The sequence below is a fragment of the Neofelis nebulosa genome, chromosome 13 (assembly GCF_028018385.1).
Source record: "Neofelis nebulosa isolate mNeoNeb1 chromosome 13, mNeoNeb1.pri, whole genome shotgun sequence".
Classification (NCBI taxonomy): domain Eukaryota; kingdom Metazoa; phylum Chordata; class Mammalia; order Carnivora; family Felidae; genus Neofelis; species Neofelis nebulosa.
The window spans coordinates 28900153-28922316 of NC_080794.1; the positions used below are offsets into that span (position 1 = coordinate 28900153).

Here is a 22164-nt window from a genome sequence, read left to right on the forward strand (position 1 = left end):
CAGTGAAGATGCCAGGAGTCAATGCCATAGAAGAAGGAAAAATTTATCCCAACCCTGTATTGTCTTTTTCCTTTTACAGATGCCCCAGAATCTATGAACCTCTTGCTGGTTAGTGTGGGTGGTTGGATGGGAAGGAGGCTGATGTATCTGTGATGGATTTTATAGGGTTTGACCTTTCTCCAAATAGATTAACCTGTTGCTTGAGTCATGACCCCTTTGGAGATATGTTTCCTCTTTTTCTCCTCTTCCTCCTTCCCCCAACACACACATGCAATGGGGGTCAAAAATTGTCATATAGAACCTGGGTGGCCTCAAATTCTGCTGAATCTCATTTCTTTGGCTTCTTGACCTTAGGGAGGTTAAGCAGAGCAAAGCTGTCAATCAGCCTTGAAGCTGGACTTTACATGGCTATTCCTGAACCAACCACCAATGTGTAGATTCTAGTCAACCCCTTTCTGGTTGGGAATCACTTACTTCTGAACCACCCCATTAATAAGGAGGTGCCCATTAGCATAATTGGTCCAGTTGCATCCCTCAGTCTCCACTACCAGAAAATTTAATACAGTAATTGTGTCCTCTGCCTCTCTGTCTTTAACTTTGTTTAATTAAAATTATGCCCCATTGCAAGGTAAAGGCAATGGGAAGGTAAGACTTGGGCCATGGCCTATCTGGGCATTGTTTTCTCATTAAAAACTTTCAGCAAAACTTAAATGTCTTCACAATAACTCAGAATTCATCAAGGCAATTCAGGCTCTCAATTCCCTTTCCTTTGTCTTCAAGTGTCTCATTCAGGGATAAGAGAAATGGGAAAATGAAGGATTCATGAATAACCAAAGCTAAATCCAAGTGAAGAAGAAGTGAATTAATACATGAAAAGCACAACTTGTGATGAAGGAAAGGGTGTAGGTGAAATTAGTTCTGACTTCCAAATGCTTCGATCAGTGTGAGCATTTAAAACTTCTAAGGGCAGGAAATGCCTATGCTGAGGTGGTGCTATGGAAAGGAGAGGTGTCATTAAACTCCAGGCTGCCTGTCAGAGATGCTCCAGTCTCCTAACTTGCGACACATCTGTGGAGTTTTTGCAGGAGAGCAGGCTGTCACGTTCAGGAAGAGACGGCACCCTCAAACTAACTCCTCCTCCCTTTGATGCCTGTAGAACTTGGCCATTAAAATCTGCCTTGGGCTAAAACTCAGCAGGCAAGTTTCCAGTCCAGGAACAGCTTTGACAAAATTTTAATAAAATTAGAACCAGATTGGCATTGGGGGATTTGAGTAGGAGAAAAGTTGATCTATATATGTAGATTGACATGAGAACGGCCAGACTCTCACTGTGGAACGCCACATAGCAGTAACTCTTGGCCTGCTGGCATTCAGCACACAAATACTAGTGTCCTTGATCCATGAATTTTCTTAGACATTGTTAAGGCATTTAAAAGGCCCTATGCTTAAAACAATAACAACAACAACAACAACAACAACAACTATGTTTGGGCAAAGTTCACTCACTTCAGTATTGTTCTGTACTAGCTGGCTAAAAAAGATGAAAGCTTTAAGAAGAACAAAAGTATCTCAAGTCATTTGAGGCATGTGGTTAAGTTTTGTTGTAAATCGATAGAATAATTGCATTGCTTGAAAATGCAAAAGTATTTTCTTTTGAAAACTTAATTTTGTAATATCAGCCTTTCTATAGGATTCTTGGTCCTTGAAGCAAAGAAGATTGGCTTACTTCTGGATATGGGCAGTACACATACCTCTATGTTTATTGTAAGGGATGTAATAATGGCTGCATTTCACTCAAAAACAGAAAGAAAGATCAGAGAACTTCAAAATATGTATTCAATCCATTCCATTCCTTTTGCCATTCTCTTTCCACATGTCTACACCACACAAGGGAACTGCAAGTTACAGTCCTGTCCCTTGCCATTTGTTAGGAACTGTAGCTACTCATAGTGACAGAATCTTGCCATCACTTTGACTTCTGTCGTACATACTCAGTATGTTACCAACACTTTACAGAGAAACACTGGAAGATTTTTCTCTAACACTTAGCCTTGTCTAAGTTTATTAAATAGAAAAGCAACCACTTCGCATACACAGTAAGGACCCTCCAAGTTATTTTTCAAGTATACCTTATAGATGTATTATGCCAGCAAAGACTGAAAGATCCCCACTAAAATGCCTCATCTGTATCCTGTTCTCCTTGGTCCAATTGCTCATTTCATGGAAGTCAAAGAGAAGACCATGTTCTAAGAATGCTATGTAAATTCTCTAAAATTAGTGTGAGACTATTTTCACCCTGCCCACCCCTACTCTACTGATGATGATGATGAAGAAGAAGAAGAAGAAGAAGAAGAAGAAGAAGAAGAAGAAGAAGAAGAAGAAGAAGGAGAAATACAAATCCAAGACTATAAATAGTTGGCTCCCATGGATGCCTGTAGCCTAATACCAATGGAAAAAATACATTTGCTAAATATTCATCTTTTCATAACTAGAATCACTCTCAACCACCATTTGATCCTTTGGGGATTCAAACTGGCAATAATAACATTAAAATGGAATTCTGTTGTTGGGTTTTGTTTTGTTTTGTTTTGTTTTTAACACACAAAGAAACCAACTCTATGATGGTTTAATCATCTATGTTTTCTTGCTGCACTAGCAGATTGATTTTGTGTATTTATGTGCTTTTCCCCCATTTTTCCTGAGGTCATAGTTATAGGCAGTGTGTTTAACCTTTGCATGAATTCCAGTGCCAGAGCTAAATAGCAGTGAAGGCTTCCAGGACAAGTTCTCCTAAAAGCACATCCTTGCTAAGTCAGCTCTTCTCCTTAAAAATGTAACCCTTTTAAGTGCTCCTAACAGAAAATTTATGTTTAATGTTTTCTTGGGTTTCATGTCCAGGAGATCCTTTTGGATGAATGCCATAACTACTTTGGGCCAGGATCAGGAAAATCTTTATTGTGAACATTTTGAGAATGTTTCATTTCTTGGATGTATTTTCAGAGGTGACTAGTTGTTCTGCTTTGACAAAAGCCTATCAGTTGGTTGGGTTTTTTTTTCCCATTTTATTTTGGATCAGAACCCTCAAGATCTCATGTGCCCATTAGTCCCTGGCTAGGGCCAAAGATCAGATGACTTCCCACAGAGCCAAATATGGAGAAAACAAAACAAAACTCACCGGGTGGTATAGCAGGAGGAAGAAGAGGGATGTTCCACTTTCAAAACAGCTTAAACTAGACTGTATTCCCATGATGCAGGAAGAATCCCTCCCACATCATGCACATGTTTGATAGGCTATGGCAGTTAGTATTTTGCCATCAGTATGCTCAGCTCATGTCCAATAGTAGGTAATGTGTGATCCCTGATCTTACATTACCTTCAATCTAGTTGAAGAATAAGCTGCTGACACCTAAAATGACTAGTAAATTGCTGGCAAACAGGTGCTAAAATAATGTCTGAAGACTAGTTAGTAAAACATACCAAATCTGTTTTTCAAAAATGTCTCGGTTCATAATAATTCTTTTGTGGCTATCGACCATAAAAATGGCATCCCTAATAATAGCCCTTGTTTCCAATTTTAATTCAAGACTTCTAACCATTGCTAATTTATCATTAACCTTCTAGTCAGTGAGATTCTGTTAGAGATTGATAGAATGATTTTTTTTAAAGATAGAATGGTGGGACCCCAAAAGATACTAGCAGCTGTCAGTCTGTGTTCTAGTTATTTTGACCTAGAGATGATTATTATGACTCAATATATCTATTATTGGAATCAAAACTTTTTTTTTAAGTAACTTACTGTTGCAACTGAACAAACCCCACAAATCCAAAAAGTCATGTGGCCACAGTATCACATGAGGTGGTGAAATGTCAGCCACAGACATCCACCCAAAAACACTGTAGTGTTCACTTGCACAATCAAAACAAACTTAATAAGCAGTACACTATGCCAAGCAAAGTACAGAGATGAATGAAAACAAATGGTTAAGTAATATACCAAGGAACAAATTAATAAAATTCAGTGTGATAATTACTATTAGCAAAAGAACCTAAAAGTATTACAGGAACACTTATAGGAAAGAAAAACTCTTTTTAGAAGGAATCAGAAAAGGCATCACAGAGGAGGTAACTTTTGACATGTGTCTTCAAGGATGAATGGGAACCATGAGCATAGCATGAGTAGCAGGCACAGCATATATACATACATGTAACATATATAACAACTATATTTACCATTTTGAACAAAATGAAGGTTAGAAGCTTGAGACACACATTTCCAAGAGACTGGCTTGGCATAGTTGGAAAAAAGGGCATGGGGGAGGCACGGGGCCAAGGCTAGGAAACTATATTGCAGGATTGTGAAGATTATGTACATATGGAGATATGTATATCCTGTTAAAGAGCCAGGAGGAAAACTACTAAATGCTTTTAAACAGAAGAATAATTTGAGTAAGTAAAGGATATATATAAGTAAAGGATATATAGAAGGAGAGATATGAGGTGGGCAAGGAAGGCCAATATTACAATAACCAGGGAAAAACATAATAAGAACCTAGACTATTTATATATTTGTTTTCACCATATTCTAGAGAAAAAAGGAAGTTAACATCCAAAGATACATAAATATAAGGGGCATAAAATAAATGTGGAGCCAATGAAAAATGAAAAACAAGGATCAAAAGGCTCCATTTGGGGTAGAGCCACAAATCAAGAGTTAAAAATAAATTGCTCTATATATTTGTTACTGATTGCTTAAGGGAAGTACAACTCACTCTTCTCGGTATTGACACGAGACAGGAACATCTCACAGAGCAAAAGGAGGTCTCTGTGAAGTCATGAGTAACACCCTTGATAATCTCTTTTCAACTAGCTCTCTGAAGATCTGGTTTGATACAGGGTTAGATTTCATCTTCAAGCCATCCTTCACTCCCTTTTCTGAGCTGAATTCTTAATAAAAACTGGATGTCCAAAGCTGGAAAGGGCTTCAACTAACAAGAGTCTCAAATTACTCTATGTTGCCATTAATCACAAGTCTTTTTGTCTTAGTAAATAATCAAGTTGAAGAAAGGACTGATATCTCTTCTAAAGGTTGAGGATGGCTCTTCATAAGAATGGAGAAAACATAAGAGAAAACCTTCTCTGTGGAAGTGAGTCAAGGGAGGGTATATACAGGTAAGGGAGGTCCTAATAGAAGCAGAGGTAATGAGGATGGAGAAAAGAACCGATGTTTGAGAAATATTTCCAAGGCACAAATTAATAGAGCTATTCACCAGCTGGATATGAAAAATGGGGGGGAAAATACAGTAGAGTTGAAGTTGCCTTCAAAGTCTTTGCTTGGACACTTGGATAAATGGTGGTGACAAAAGAAACAAAATAGGATAGAATAGGTAGGATTTCTGTAGAATCCAGAATCTGTAGAATCCAGTTTTGATAAAATAATATTTAAAATAAGGTGTTCTGGAAGCAGTTAGAAATAGGCATCTATAACTCTAGTGAGAGGTCTAGAATGAAATGATACACTTATATATTGCTGACCTTTTGGAAGCAGGTAGAAACCTAGTAGCATATGAAACCATCTTGGGGAAACCTAGAGAGTGAAAGATGAGAAGATGGGAGTGGAGGAAAAATAGGGTGAGAGGACCAAGGGGACTACTAAAGAAGAAACAGTGAGGGTTAGGCAGATGACAAGGAGCTATGAAAAGGGTCAAGAAAATAATTCAGAAGTTGAGAACTTCTACTAGGGAAGGGTCATATTGCAGAAGCCCAAGGAGGAAGAGGAGGAGGAAATGGCCAATTGAGCCATCCCTACAAAGGTTTCAAGGGGGATAAGGATCAAAAAACAAAATGCCACAGGGTCATCAGTAATGTTAGTTATAACAGTTTCCATCGAAGTTATCTAGAGATCAACTCTACAGGCCTGATATACGGTAGAATGCAAAAGAGTGGAGAAAGCGTGTGTGGGCTACTCATACAATAAATCTGACTGAGGAATGAGGATAAGGCAGTAACCTGAAGAAGAGGAAGACTCAAGCAAACATTTTGGTCGACAGATGTTATAAAAATAAGGTTACTCACAAATAAGTCTGTGAAATTCCCTCTTAAATCCAACTGTCTAGAATTTCTATCTTCACAAGAAAGTCGCTTTATGAGTTAGGGAAGCAGCAAGTTGCAAAAACAACAAACAAACAAAGCTAATGAGCTGGCTTCAAGGAAGAAGGATTTGTCTTACATGACAAGAATTCCAGAGGTAATAGTTAGGGCTGGGGCAGTGGCTGCACAGTGGAATCAGGAACTCAGACTCTTACTATCTTTCTGTTCTGCCATTTGTCACTCATGGTTACAAGATGATTGTCGCACCTTGGGGTCGCCTATCCACTTTGCAGAAAAGAAAACAAAAAAACAAGGGCAAAGAGTAAAAGGGAAATGACTATTGAGTCTGTCTCTTTTTCTCAGGAAAGGAAAAACTTTCTCAGAAACCTCACTCAATTACTTCTGCTTGTATTTCATTGGCCAGAATAGTGTCACATCGCCATCACTAGCTAGAAGTTGACTAGGTAAAAGGCAGTTATGGATAAAAGTTAGGTTATCCCTCACCATCACCCACAAAGAGTGTCTGTCACCCTAGTAAATGATGAAAAAAGTAGGTGAACAACCAAAATTAAAATGAAAAAATATATAAAATCTGCGTGAAAAAAAAAAAAGACAAGTGTTAATTATATGCTTCCTCCAGCCACCTACTCAATGAAGAGAGCTCCCAGAGATAGAGTTGAGGCGAGTTTGTGTTAAAAAGATCATTTTCATTGCCTTGACCCTGGCAAATGGAAGATCACTATTCCAGACCCCAGCTTTAAATCATATACAATTAGACAATGAGGCATTGTCTATTCTTGTTGCAGATACGGTTGCCACCATTGCTATTTCATGAAGATTTTATCCCCAGGCTTACTTACTATCATTGTCAACATTACTCCTTACCTAATTTTTAGTGATTTAAATATCCAAGTAGATTATCTTTCCAAGAGGCTGGACTCTTGGTTCCTTAACTTCCTTCCCTCTGATGACCTTACTCTCCACCCTAACTCAGCTTCTCTTTCTCAAGGTCAAACTTTAACCTACTCCTTACCAAAAGCCACATCACTCCCATAATCTCTATTCTAACTATGTTCTCTGTCCTCCACCTCCTATCTTTTCACCTCTCTTCCTCTAGTGCCTTGACTCTGAGAATTGTTCCACGGCACTAGAATCTACAATCTATTGGTTCTACCACCTTTTTACTCTCCACACCACCCTCACAGCCTCATTTCTTTACATAAATTCCATAATCAGTTATTCCCTTGGGTCAGCCGTCAGTTCTCTTGCTCTGTCCTCCCTTCAACTTACATGACAAAACCCAATCTTGATTGACTCTCTACCTACTTCAGGTCTGTACCCAACGAGTTTAATATGACTGAAGAAAAATATAACATTTTGAATAGATTCATTTGAAATTCTTACTAATTAGCAAGAGAGTCCTGAATGCTTCTTGGCACTCCTACTGCATTTTGCTGTTCCATTCACGTTTCCACCACACTAGACAACCATTCAACACCTTTCCTCTCTTTTCAAATTTCCAACCTCTTATCCCTATCCATTCTCATTTTTAGTTGATTATCATGCTTCTTATTTCTTGTAAAAAAAAATGGTGAAAACCAAAAGAGAAATTCCATGTTTCACTGTCACTTCTCCCCATAATACTCTGCTCTTATATCTGCCTTTCCACCTGTTACTATGGGTGAACTCCACAGGTCATGTTTAAGGTCAACCCCTCTGTTCTCCCTCTAGTTGTCTACTCTAAGTTGTCTGATCTTGTCTACTCTAAGACATTGCTTCAATGATGGCCTCCAACTCACCTGAGTAATCTGTGTGATCTCTTTTTAAAATCATTTCTATCAGTGTTCAAATATGCCGAAACTTCTTCCAGCTCAAAAAAAATTGTTGGATCCTCACACCCCCTCCAGCTATCACCTAAATTTTCTGTTTCCCTTTGAAGGAAATATTGGAAAGGAGTTTCCTCTTCCCATTGTCTCCAACTTCCCTCTCCTTATTCTTTCTTGAACCTATTTCAATAGGACTTTCATTCCAGTCATTTGGCTAAAACTCTCTTCTAGGTCACCAACAACTTCCAAGTTACTAAATCCATGCTCAACTCAGGCCTCATATTACTTGACCTATCAGCAGCATGTAACAGGTAATCACTCCTCTTTGACATTTTCTTCCCTTGGGTTTAGGGACATCAAATCCTCCTAATTTCCTCCTAAGTCACTGGTTGCTCTCCTGTCTGATTCCTCTCCTCTTCGCAAATTCTAAACATTAGGTCACCCCAGGTAACCACCATCAAAACTCATCTCTTTTCCATGTGTACCACTTTGCAAGATAAAAATTCTTATCTGGTCACACAGCTTTAACTCCAGGTGTATACTGATAATTCCCAACTTTGCGTTTCCAGCCTGGACTTCCCCTCCACACTTCTAGACTTCTACCTCTAGCTGCCTATACGATATTTCCACTGGGATATCTAGTAGGCATTTCAAACAAGATATCCAAAAACGAAATCTGGTCTTCCCCATCCCTCCTCCCTGGCTCCCCTGCATACTTCCCTACCTCAAAAGAAAGCAGCAGCATCCTTCCAGTTGCTAAGGACTAAAATCTCATGATCACTTTTGACTCTGTTTCCCTCTAAGCTCATATCCAACCCATCAGCAAATCCTGTTGGCTCTACCTTTAAAATCTCTCTAGGAATTAGCCTCTCCCCACTACCTCCACTGCTACTACTCTGGTACAAGCTGCCATCATGTCTTGCCTGAATCACTGTCATAGCTTCCTAACTTATCTCCTGCCACCACCCTTGTCCATCTTTAGCCTACACTCAACATGGCAGCCAGAGTGATCATTCATTATATCTCTCAGAGGAAAAGCTGAAGTACTGCAGTAGCATCCGGAATTCTTAACCTTCTTTGTGAAGTGAATCTCTCTGGCAGACAGTTGAAGTCTATAGATTCCTTCTCAAAATAACATTTTTAAGTACGTAAAAGACATGGGGTTAAAAAAGAAACCAACCATATTGAAACACAGTGAACAAAAATTAAGTCCAAATTTGTAATATGTGAATACATCAGATTCTTTATTACCTTAAGTGACAATATCTAGTAGACCCTGAGTACGAGTTTTTGCTCTGGACAATCTGGTCCCTGCTACCTCTCTGACCTCAGTTCCTACCACTCCCCCCAGTCATTTGGCTCAAGCCACCCTGGCCATTTTTTTGGTCCATCAAGCATGCTTCTTCCCCAGAGACTTGGCATTTTCTGTTCCCCAAATATCTACATCCTGTCCCCCATTCATGTCTCTGATCAAACATCACCTTCCCAGTGATGCCTTCCCTGGCCACTATGTTTAAAATGGCAACTCTCCTCCTATACCCATACCTTGGCACAAACTTTCCTGCTATATTTTCTTCATAATATTTATCACCACCTAAAAGATAGGGCAGCTAGTCAAACAGATACATAATTCCCTGGTTAATTTTTTTATTGTCTTTTCACACATGCACACACACACACACACAATTTCTATGAGGGCAGGGATTTTTATCAGTTTTGTTTATTGTTGTATTTATAGCACCTGGCACTTAATAAATATTTGTTGAAAGGAAAAATAAATAAGGTGAATTTCTGCCTCCTAGATGAGTGCCTCTGAGGGCTGCCTCCTCTGAGCCAGGCTTCAGGCAGTAGTCTTGCTCAGGGAAGTGATTGCCAACTTTGCCAAGTGTTTTGTAACGTCAAAATATCCATTGTCATATAGTCCCCCAAATGAAATTGATTACCTTTAAAGCCACACCCTAGCTGCACAGGCACTACACTGAGTTCTTGACTTGGGTGTCTGACCACTTGGCCACTTTCCTTGGTGCTAAAAGAGAATGGCCTGGCCATGGCCATTATTTCTCATGTCAGGGCCTTTTAAATAAAGTTCCACTCCATAGACCCAATATGAAAGGAGAGAAAAGAAAACTCAGTGATAGATAAGACACTATAAGAGACTGTCAGAATCTTCACAACAGAATAAAATAATGCTCAGGGTACTATCGATGAACGCAATCATAAAAGAGCACACCATTTTCTTAACTGGGGCACCATCCAATCTATGCACAGTGGCACAACATATTTCTCCTCCAAAAATGCCAATTTCAAACTATGACTATTGATCTCTATCTAACCCTGAAAATTAATGATCCCAAAGAGAAAAAGTGACATTGAATCGTTAGAGAATTTCAGACAATAAAAATAAAACTAAAGGGGTTGTGGCAAGTTCAAGACTTAATAAGTGCGTTACAGTTTTTAATCCATTGTGTCTGGCATGACATATAGAATTAGAACAAATGGGCTTTGTTTGTTTTAGCTTAGTGGGCTTTTGTTTTGTTTTACTTTGAACCACTTCCATGTGAAGGCTCCATGGAGCCACCCTGTTTTTCAATGTATCTTTTAGTGATTACAGGGTAAGGGGCCAGAAATGAAAAACAATGAATGAATCTACATAGAGTACACTTTACTCTCTGAGAAGCATATGTCAGCATAATGGATGTGTAGTTCACTGGAAAAAGAGGTAACTTCTACCAGACGGTATTAGGAATATCCAGGAATATAATATCATTAGGGAGAGATCTTTCTTCTTTTCTTTCTGTAGGCCCATATTCCTGCAAGAATTCAAGTTTCTCTTTTGCTATGTCTTCTGCTTCTACAAGATTTCCTTTGATATTCATTTAATTTAATCCAACACAATGGATTTACTCCAGTGGAGTCATAGGATTTACTCCAGATCCTACAGTTTTCTAAGAATATCTTTAAAACTTTAGGCCAGAGGCATATCTTATACAGGAACATATATGATATAAGGTGTGAAATATTCCTTGAGACTCCTTCTTTCTCCCCCAGGTTACCTGACTAGCCTGTCAGCCCTTCACCCACTGGCCAAGCAGAAGTTATAGAAGTTACTGAAGACAGATGTCCCAGGGTCAAATCCACCTAATCCTCACTGAGGTGTGAACAAGGCACAACTGGTTTGGCAGCTCTTGTGCCTGAAAAAGAAGAGCACTTTAGGAGGGAGAGAGAGTTGAAGGAGAACATTTGGGGAGCTTTCAGCACTCTGTCCTTCCTCCCTAGCATACCGTGTAGTGGGATGGGAAGCTGCAATTTCTGGACATTTCTCCACTGAATTTTAGGGGGTTTTCAAAGTACAGGGACTGGAACCAGTTACTCATCTGGAGTTTCCTGGGTGGTAGGATCTGCCAACCTGCCCTGGCAAGGTGGCATAGTGAGTGAGAGTTGGCACAGATCACCCTTGAACTGTTCATAGAGCCAAGGTAGGTATGGAGGGGGTTCCTAAGGTTCCCATTGATCTAGGCCAGGCTGGGCCTTGGGAAACAGAAAAACAGAATCCACTTAAGTATGTATTACAGAAGGAATTTAGGGCAAGGAATTGGTTATACAGGTGATGAAGGAGCCAAGAGTCAAACAGAGAATGATGAAACAACCCAGAAATTAGCAAAGTAGGAATGAATATTAGCTCTAGGATGGAAAGACAAAGGATGGAGGTAGTACTGGAATGCAAGGGCCAAAGACCATGGAGAACCCATCCAGTGGGAGCTGGAGCCACAGAGGACACCCCATGGCTGCCAGTAATGCCACCTACAATCTCTTGCCAATCCTCCTATTTGCTGGTTCTGGACAAAACCCAGCTGACCTGGCAGCCTGGACAACATAGCCTGTAGGATCAGCCCCTTGTGATAACAAAGGGTAGCAGGGGAAGGATGACAAATGAGCTCAAGAGTAAAATGCCTGAGACTGGCAGAGTAGCAGAAGCCAGATAGCCACGCCCCAGAAACTTCCACTGTTGGAAGGAAGAACGTGGTGGGACCCCCTGCAGACTGTTCTCCAAGGATGAAGGTGAGGAAGCAGTACTATCCAATGCTGCCCTGACATGTTCAGGCTAGAGAGTGCCATCCAACATGCCCCATGAGAAAGCAGCACCAGGTACTATCCAGGCCAAGAGAGCCACCTATCAGGGCGGCTGGCATCACCAGCACCTGACAGCAGACCAACAAGAAACCAGTTAGCTGGGCTCTGCTGGAAAGTCCTTGACTTCATCCCAGCTGATCAATTTTCTTCCCACTCATGTACCCTCACCTGCAGGACATCTTCCTCCTCTCCCTGCAATGGAGGCACACAGGCAAGCTCAAGGTCCCAGGGGGAGGGAAGAAAAATCCTTGAGAAACAGACAGAAACCATGAAATTGATGTTTTAAATTAGACAGCGGCTAAGGGTCACAGCACCTGATTTGGACTGAATAGTCATTTGAAATGAGACTATTCTAAACCATAAGTGACTTAAAATATTTAGGATCAAACCTAATTTCACAGTTTGGGTGAAATTGAGTATCCTCTCTTCCAAGAGGGAATGGGAACTTGTCAAAGAAACATAAGTGCTCCCACAAAGAAAATTAAGCATTGTTTGCACACAGCAGGGAGGCAACTATTCAGTAATTCCCAGTATACCAAATGCACAGGCCATGCTTAAACCACAAGGGAAAAGCAGCTGGAGAGATGGATTTTCATCACTGTAGATGTTAGCAGGCACAGCTGGAGAGCAGTGTGGGCAGCATGGCGGGCAAAAACTGCTCTCCTTCCTGTGATCAATCCAGGAAGATCCCATGGAGCAAACAGACCCTTGGATTTTTTGTAATTAGGGCTAATGACCTGGCAGAGTTGGGGAATGGAAATTCTGGGCAAATAATGCTCCTTGCAGAAAGTTCAAAGACAGTGGTGAGAGTGAATGGGTCAGAGGTGTGTGTTTATTAAGCTCTTGTCTCTTAGCTGCAAGGCACTCTTCCATGCTCTGCTTTGTGATGCTGGGGTTGGGAATTCAGCAAACCTATTTCACTTTTGCAAGCGGATCCTTTTAGGTGCTCCCGGGGGCAAAATAAAGAGACTGAAGGGGAAGGGAAAAGGGACTTGCTCATTCCTGTTTTGGTTTTTGCTTATACTGTTTCTATTCCAAGACCTTTATCTTGGCAGTAGGTATTGGTCCCAGTTCCCTGAGTTTTTCCAAGGCTACTAGACCTTCCTCAGAGTTCCCCACACCAGTTGGCCATGGCCCCTCCTCAGTGGCCTGGGCCTTAGCTCTCTGTATACCCCCTTCTCCAAGATTCTAGATTCCCCAACCTCTTCCCTCTGTTCCCTTAGCTACTTTCTGTGATGCCTCAGTATTCCCTTTTGTATATTTTCAGTCCTCCAGCACCTGTTTCCCTACTTCCTTATTAAATTCTATTTAAATGAGTAAAGATATACTGTGCTTGCCTTAACTTGATGACAAAAATCTGTATACCAAAGTTCAAAATATTTATAAAAGTTTCTACAGCAGGTTTACAATGGGACAGAGGATCATGGATTTGTGTATCAAGTGCTCTTGTTGGGTGACCTTTAGGCAAAAGTCAGGTCATTTATAAAAAATCTCGAGATTTGAACCTGTTGGGGGCATACTGAACACACAGAAACAAGTGGAACTGCTCAGGGTCTTGATCTGTCATTAACACGGTCATCAACCCCAAACAAAATACGAAGGGTCTCCTGCCAATTGTAAGAAGTGTCTTAGAAACGACCTGGAAGAGAAGACAGCCCAGCAGTGATGCTATTGCTTGTTTGAGAGGATTTAGAACATAGAAGCGGCCCACTGGATCAAGCACCACAGAGACCAGAAAGAGTCACAGAGAAGAATTTCCGTGTGGGTTTAGGAGCAAGAGGATCTTCAGTGATCTTAGTAAGTGTGGTCTCTGTGGAGCGGGGGTGGCAGAGGCTGGCGTGGACAGACTCCAGTAGTGAGTCAGGGCGGCTTTTTGATGCATCATTTCATTAGTGCTTGGGAGTAGCTGCTAGGTGGAAAGCCACGTGGTGTCTGCTAATGCTGACCTCCAGCACTCTTGTCGGCACTGATTGCAGTTTGTGCAAAACCTGGTGCATGAATTGAATCTGATAAGAGGCCTGGGAAATCATACTCTTCTCTACTCAAAACTCATTGTTGAGTAGACTACAAAGCGTTTTTCCCTCCGCTCCCAGTGGTCCAAATCTAGCTGATGCTCCGGAATTGTTTAATACTATTCTTCCTTTCCTACTACAAAAAGTATAAAAATGCATCCTAACACTGCAGAGAGATTTTCTCATCCCTGTTGCTCCATTAGGGAAGGGAGATGGATTTTCTCCGTCATGTGTAATTTCAAAGGATGGGCAATGCCTGGGGCTCTGGGGTCTGGGGTTGAACAGAGGGTGCTTGAATCCTAGCTGGGTCCAGAAACTTACTTAAGCTCTCTGACCTACAGTTTCTTCATTTGGATTGTAATAGAGACGATGATATTTTCCCCAGAGTGCTGCTGTGGGAAATAATTAACCAAGCATCTAGAACTGAGTCTGGCATAGAGTAGGTCTTTGGTTAATGGGAGTCTTGTTATTTTCAGGGAGGATCCTATTTAAAATCATTAGATTGCTTAGTTATATCTCTCAAAATTCCTTCATAGAAAATAAATATTTAAACTGTTTCATATGCTTTGGGGAGATTTGCAAGTAATTGGAAGATCTTATCTTTCAGGAAAACCTTCTGATTATGCATTAGTTCATTCTCCATCACCCCCTCACAAAAGGATTATGACTCTCCATAGATTTCTGGGTCTAGAATAATTTCAGAATTTTGGGAGTTAACTGAAAGAAATGAGGGCAACGCTTTGGGGTAGAGGCCCCACTCCTTCTGCCATCCTTGGGGACTACATTTAGAGATGTCCATACTAAAGAGGTGTGAGGGACATGTGCAATTTTCCTCTCCAGAAACTATTCCCCTCTCCTCCTGCAAAGGCACTGATTTATTGGGATTGTTTACTTGGGGTTTGCTTGTGGTAATCCATTCTCCTTGACTCAGCCCCACAGGCTGTGAGATTCCACCCATACCTTATATTTAACACAGTGGGATCATGGCCCTCCATTGGCCACAGAGATCATTCAAGAGTGTGCATGTGACCTAAGTTGGTCCAATATGGTGAATTTCAAGGATTTGACAAGAAACCCTCAGACAACCTATTGCTCTTCTCTGATGGGTTTTGCCTTGTGGTGGAATAAGCCTGGAGTTTCTGGGGGTATTACGTGGAACCTGGGAATAAATCTATTCAAGAAGAGAGAAACTTCAACTCTAAATCAAGTCAAAGCCAAATCAGCATCTTAGTTTTCAATGGCCAGAGACGGTAAATTCCCCATTGTGCTTAAGTCAGCTCAAGCCAGGATTTTTGTCACTGGAAAAATTTGTGACTGATACTAGAGGCAACCTGAGAGTATCTGAATCAGTACTCATCAGAAGAGATAAAATCCCGATTTTATCTGAGCTGCTACAGAATTTATGATTGATTGCTTTCTCTCAGACACGACATCCTATATATCTGCCAAAGGAAATTCTCCATTGGCTGCCTCCAACAGAGAAATGGTAAAGAAAGCAAAAATTTAATTTAAGTAAAAATTCACATAAATTCATAAAGTAGTTCCCTGCAGACTAAACTCCCATGATCATTTTGCGGATAAATTCTGATAACAGCAATATACACAATAATGAAGATAACAAATAAAGGCTTCTAACTATCAATAATATTCCAGGGGGTGTCAGAACCCAAGTATTTTCAGTAAGACGCCTCATCTATGAAGAGTATAACCCTCCCCCTGTTCCTGCCTTGAGTAAAGCCTCTTCCTTATGAGTCTCCAGCTTTCTGAGGGCACCCAGTGATACCCCTTTATAACCTAAAAAGGGTCTCCTTGGTGGCAGTCCAGATACTAACTGCCTAGAATAGTAAGTGAGTTATAATTTGTACCAGAGATGTTGCTGTAATTACAATACAATGAAAAAGTCAGAGCTTTTAATTGTTTCCCCTTTAATATAGACTTCAGGCTTGCAGACTAGAACCTAAGAAACTCAGCCAGCAGCAGTCTGAAAATCTGACATCCTTGGCTCATTGTCATCTTCATTTTTGCCCTGAGGGCCAACAAGGTAAATTGTCTCCGGATGCAGAGCAGTCTCTGGCAGATTCCAGCTGGGCTCTGTGTGAAGCAGCATCAAACTGTTCCTTTTCTCCTGCATGTTGTATGTAACAGCCAGTCCAGGGAGGAAGAGACCAAGGCTGGCCAGGGGCAGGAGTTTAAATGATGCCCAAGAAGTCCACCCTGCAAACCCAGCCATCCTCAGGAATGTACCTTCCCATCACACCATATGGGAAGGTGCTTGGTCATGGTATGATAAAGAAATCTTTTTTTTTTCCTTCTTCCTTTCCCCTTCCTTCCTTCCTTCCATTTCTCTTTCTCTTCTTTCTTTCTTTCTTATTCTTCTTTTATTTTCTTTTAGTTTCATTTCATTCTCTTTTCTTTCTTTCTTTCTTTTCTTTCTTTCTTTCTTTCTTTCTTTCTTTCTTTCTTTCTTTCTTTCTTTCTTTCTTTCTTTCTTTCTCTCCTTCCCATCTCTGAAGCATTTGGAAATTTTCCTGAAGGAGTTCTGGTAGATAATAAGTAGACTTCTTAGACTGCTACTAATAGCTTCCACCATTGATTTTTTTTCTTGTATCACTTCGGGTTTTTCAGTTGTAAGCAATATACACTGATTCTGGATAACAAGCAAAACAGATTTTACTGTAAGGATATGAGATAGCTCACAGAATTGAAGGAAAAACTAAAGAATCAAGCATGGAAAAATCTGAGAACCAGAACAAGTCTGGGATCTAGGCAGGAACTATGAACATTATTTTTAGGTCTCTGCAACAACCATTTTCCTTCATTGCAATAATTGGGCTAAAGAGTCAGATTCCTGGGTAAGAGAATTCCATGAGCCTAGCTTGGCTCAACTGCCTAGAGCTTGGATCTCAGAGTCCCTTGACTGACAGCTCCACCAAGACTGCTCTTAGTAGAGGGGGAGTTCCCAAAGGGTCATCAGGAAAAGAAAACGGCATCTGGGTGAACAACAACAACAAAAACCAAATGTCATATATAGTGCCTTGGATCACGCTGCCTCCTCTACCTGAATGTCCTTCCCCACTGCAGACTCTAATCCAGCTCAGACATCACCTCCCCCAGGAAGTCTGCAGTGACACAAACACATGCCCTCAACCAGCTGCTGAGTTAGACATGCCAGTCTCCTGGATTCCCTTCTCTTACTGCTCTTAAAACACTGAAGTGTAATTCTTTGAATGTCTGGCTTCCTTGAGGAAAAGAAGATTATTCAATCTTCTATCCTTAGCACCTAGCACACTTAAACCAAGTATTACAAATCCAGGAGGTACTATAGGGAATAAATAGACCCCCATCACACAATATCTTATCAGAGAGCTAACTGATAAAACCATGAGGTACTCAAGACTCATGTGTCTTGGATGATTAGTTGAAAGGAAAAATGGGCCAGTGATGAATCTTATACTTTACAGAATCTGAACTATTTTGACTTTAAGTTATAGTTGTATCTTTATTCAGACAGAAGGATTCAACAATAATATATCAATCCAATAACTATCATCCTCAAAGCAGTATCAATACAAATTTTTTAAGGATTTGTTGTAACTTTTGGAGCACAGAATATAAATACCTGTTTATTTTGTACTCAATACCTAGAAAGCAGATGCTAAGTAAACACACCAGTTGAAATAAATTAAATCAGAAAATTCACCTCAAATAAATGCTGACACCTAAGTTTGCCTTCCCAGTGAAGATCTAATTCACACATCAATCACACCTTCCCATTAAAAGTCATAAGAAAATGCCCACAAATTTATAAAAGAAGTTGCCAAGTGATATTCATGTGGGTGCTTCTTGGTGAGGAGGGGGCGGGTCTGCAGGACCTGGTTGGCTCCTATGTGCTGTGGACTTAGAACATGTTGGGAAACTGGTGAGTGATTTGGATTCTCCTCCAGCCTCTCTCTGGCTGTCCCATGCAGGATAAACATGTTTCCAACCGTCTTCTCAAAGATTGGGTGAATATCTACCCCAATAAGCCTGGGAAACTCTAGCTGTGGCCTTAATCTCCTAGGTCAGGTCTGCTTTTCCACTAGAGTGTGCCTTTGTGCAAATAGAAAAAGGCACTGCCTATTACATGGTCAGATTAGAAAGACTCTTCCTCAGACACCTGAATTAGCAAAAGGCCCCTACACAGCCATGCAAGGGTGCAGTCTTGTATCAGGGCCATCGCTTGGGGAGCAGAGCATGGACTGTGTTTCAGACCCCACCTGGCCAGCACCTTTGTACAGCGAAGGGACTGCACACCTACACATGGCATCCCTGCCCTAGATAAGCCCTTTCTCCAAAGAAGAGAACATGAGGTAGACTCAAACCAAGTACTACAAATCCAGGAGGTACTATAGGGAATAAATAGACCCCCATCACACAATATCTTATCAGAGAGCTAACTGATAAAACCATAAGGAAGGCCAGTCTCACCATCAAGAAAGGGAACTGGTTCTTTTAATTTTAAAATGCCAAACATATGGAAAAGTATAAACATCTTTCAACAACCGAGATTTAATAAGAGCATTTTTATCATATTTCATCCAAATCTTATTGAAGACTTTCCCCACCAAACTACTACTATCCCCTTCTCCTTCTTCCATCTCCAAACTGTCTTCAGGTTGATATTTGTTCTGCCCATGTTCATTTCTGATACTTTCTAGTATTTTTACACAAACAACATATACGTGTTTAAAAAACAAAAAAACGAAAAAACAACAACAACAACAAAAACATGTGATTTAGGGGTGCCTGGGTGGCTCCAACTCTTGATTTCGGCTCAGGTCATGATCTCAACAGTTCATGAGTTCAAGCCCTGCATCAGGCTCTGCACTGACAGTGCAGACCCTGCTTGGGATTCTCTCTCTCCCTCCCTCTCTGCCCCTCCACTGCTTGCTCTCTCTCTCTCTTTCTCTCTCAAAATACATAAACTTTAGGGGTGCCTGGGTGGCTCAGCCGGTTGGGCATCCGACTTCAGCTCAGATCATGATCTCACGGTTCATGGGTTCAGGCCCTGCATCGGGCTCTGTGCTGACAGCTCGGAGCCTGGAGCCTGCTTTGGATTCTGTGTCTCCCTCTCTCTCTGCCTCTTCCCTATTCACTCTCTCTCTCTCTCTCTCTCTGAAAAATAAATAAATGTTAAAAATAATTTTAAAAAATACATAAACTTTAAAAAAATAAATAAACATATGATTTAGATGTACATATATAATAAATACATATAAGTTACATATATTTTATGTAAACATATAATAAACCCAGTATAATATAACATATAATAAACATATAATGTGAACAGTATAAAGTTTGGTGTGTTTGTATATTTTTATCTGAAAGGTATCATATAATTTAGATCCTTCTGTAGTTTGCTATTTGTATGTCAATGTTATCCTTCAGAGATTAATTGATCCATATTGGTACATGTAGCTCTATCTCATTCATTTTAAGTGCTGTATAAGATTGCATTATATGACTAATTCACATCTTACTTATCTATCCTGCTACAGATGGGCCTTAATTCATCCCAGTTTTTTGCCTTTCCAATAATGAAAATATCATTCTTGTATACATGTGCAAGAGATTTTCTAGGATATATACTTACAAGTGGAATTTCTAGGTCTTAGGTTATGCACTTCTTCGATTTGATAGATATTGCCAATGTGCTCTCCAGGGTAATGTTGCCGACACACTCTAACCAGCAATATGTGAGATGTGTCTCCCCACAGCCTCATCAAAACTGGGTTTACCAGATATTATCATTTTGGCCAGGCTCAGGGTGTAAAATAGTATCACACTATGGTTTTAATTTGAATTTTCATTGTTATTAATGAGATTAAGTTTATTTTTCTGTGAGGGTCCAGTTCATATTATTTGCCCACTTTTCTTTGATTATCTTTTCTTATTGATCCATAGGAATTTTTTAAAATAAATTTTTATTAAGAATTCTTGGTTGGTTATAGGCATTATAATATCTTTTCTAAGTCTGAAGCTTATACTTTGTTTATTGTGTCTTTGTTGGTACAGAATTATATTTCAATATAATATTTTAAAACTTTTCCTTTTGGTGTATGTCTTTTGAGACATAAGCCCCTATGTTTAAAAGTCCCCTATGTTTTCTGCTCAAAGTTATAAAATTTCCCTTTCATATGTACATCTTAATTCTATGTGGAATTTACTTGTGTCTAAACTCTGAGGTAGGGATTTCCTTTCCACCAATTATCCCAACACTTGAAGAATAATTCTTCCCCTCTCCGTAGGTTTATATTGCTGTCTCTGTTGTGAACCAAGTTCTCATGTGTGGAGTCTACTGTTGAGACCATTCCATTTTTGTACAGGAAGAGATCTGCTCTCCTCCTGTACAGATACCAAGCTCCTTCATTACTTTCAGAAAAGGCAGTTTTACTGATAACCTGAAATGATGCCATTCTTTGGGTGAGGTGAGAACACCTCCAGGAAGGGCAATGCTCTAAATCAGTGACAATGTGACATACATATCTTGCTTGGATTCATTCCCATCTACCAATCCACTGAGAGAAGCATTGACAGAGAAAATCAGAGAAAGATCCAGGGCACTCAAGGCTTCCAGAAAGGGGAAAGAAGATAGATTTGGATAGAGAGGGTCTTGGACAGGAAAGGAAAAAAAAATGTAATCTCCAATTACTCAAGTTTTTTATGGGCTTAGTCTTGAATATAAATACATTTGTCTAGAAATACGGTATTTTGATATATAAATGTACCCCCACAGCATTGTCTACCAACTCTTACCATAAAATCAGAATCAGAATCATAGCTTACATTTACTGACACATAGGCTAAACACTTGATAGGCATTATTTTATTAAATCCCCTAACATGGGTAATGTCCTGGAAATATACATGAGAAAATTAAAATGCAGAGAAAGGAAGTGACTTGTACAATATCACACAGTCTAGTGAGTGGCAGCAGCTTACATTCCTTGCTACTAGATTACGTTGTCCTCCATGTTGCAAAATGTTCCACACTAGAATGAGATTATCTACTTTTGAGGGGAGAGAGTTAATCTTACTTTACCATTACATCCTCAAACCAAGTACTGTGTTAGTCACACAATAGGCTTTCAATCAATATTTGTAGACAAGAATGAATAGATGCATGTTGGCTGTGGGGTCTGTGGTTTCTGAGTCATGAAAGGCCTAAGTGGTTTACTTAGGCTGGGAGAGAAGAATCTTCACCTTACTTCCTCTGAAAGCCACGCCAAACCTCTTTTCTACTTACCCTCAAATGATGGGCGGAGCTACAAACACACAGCAATGTACTTTCTACATAGATCCTGGAAGCCTGCAAACACAGTTGAGGATGGGGACACACAAAGATCAGTACAAGCCACACTTCCAGCTTGGAGATTTGCTTCCAACCTCTGGATATCTTCCCATTTCCCATATATGTCAACATCACTGGCTTTGTTTCTCGTCAGAGGCAATACAACTTTGTCTCCTCACAAGGCTGTGTGCTAAATCTGAAAAGTAGCTTGCAGCTCAACCCCACAAAGGCTGCTGCTGCAGTGGGGATTCCCAGCCAGTGCAGAGGCCCCTGCTGCTGAGTGGAGTTCCCCAATGTGAGATGTAAGTGGGCCACTGAACTCATTGGTCTCTGGCCTCTTGGGGATCATCAGCACAGTGACATCTCCCTTGAAGAATTGGTTTCTGGGACAGCATCTGCAAGGAGGTGGCAGCCATGGTGCATTAGGAGCTGATTGTGAGTCTCTCCCCAGACTGTAGAATTCAGTGGATTGATTAACCTGTTTGCCATCTCTGAACTAAGCTCTACTTCAGACTCTACTCAGTCCCTACACTGTGGTCCCTGTTCTAGGCATAAGTGTTTAGAAAGCCTTCCATCTGAGAAAGTGTCTCAATGTTAATGTCTTCGTGCTAGGAACTCTTGTGTGCTGTCACAATCATTTTCTTGGATTCTGACATTGACTCACAATTCCCTGGAAGCTCTGTACTTTCTGACTGTTCCCCTGCTACGAGGCTCCCCAATCAGCCCTTAGTTAGACCACCAGTTAGCTGGTCCTGCCACTCAGGCACCACTCCTT

The 22164-nt window shown here is 40.5% G+C and overlaps 1 long non-coding RNA gene across 5 annotated transcripts in view; it reads right to left on the reverse strand.

Annotated features, from left to right (window-relative positions):
- LOC131492718 (uncharacterized) overlaps positions 1-22164 on the reverse strand; it is a 53331-nt gene that overhangs the window by 12993 nt on the left and 18174 nt on the right. For all 5 annotated transcript variants that reach the window (XR_009252258.1, XR_009252256.1, XR_009252255.1 and 2 more), the window contains one exon: positions 21345-21407. This is a non-coding gene — a long non-coding RNA (uncharacterized LOC131492718). The remainder of the gene's footprint in view (positions 1-21344; positions 21408-22164) is intronic.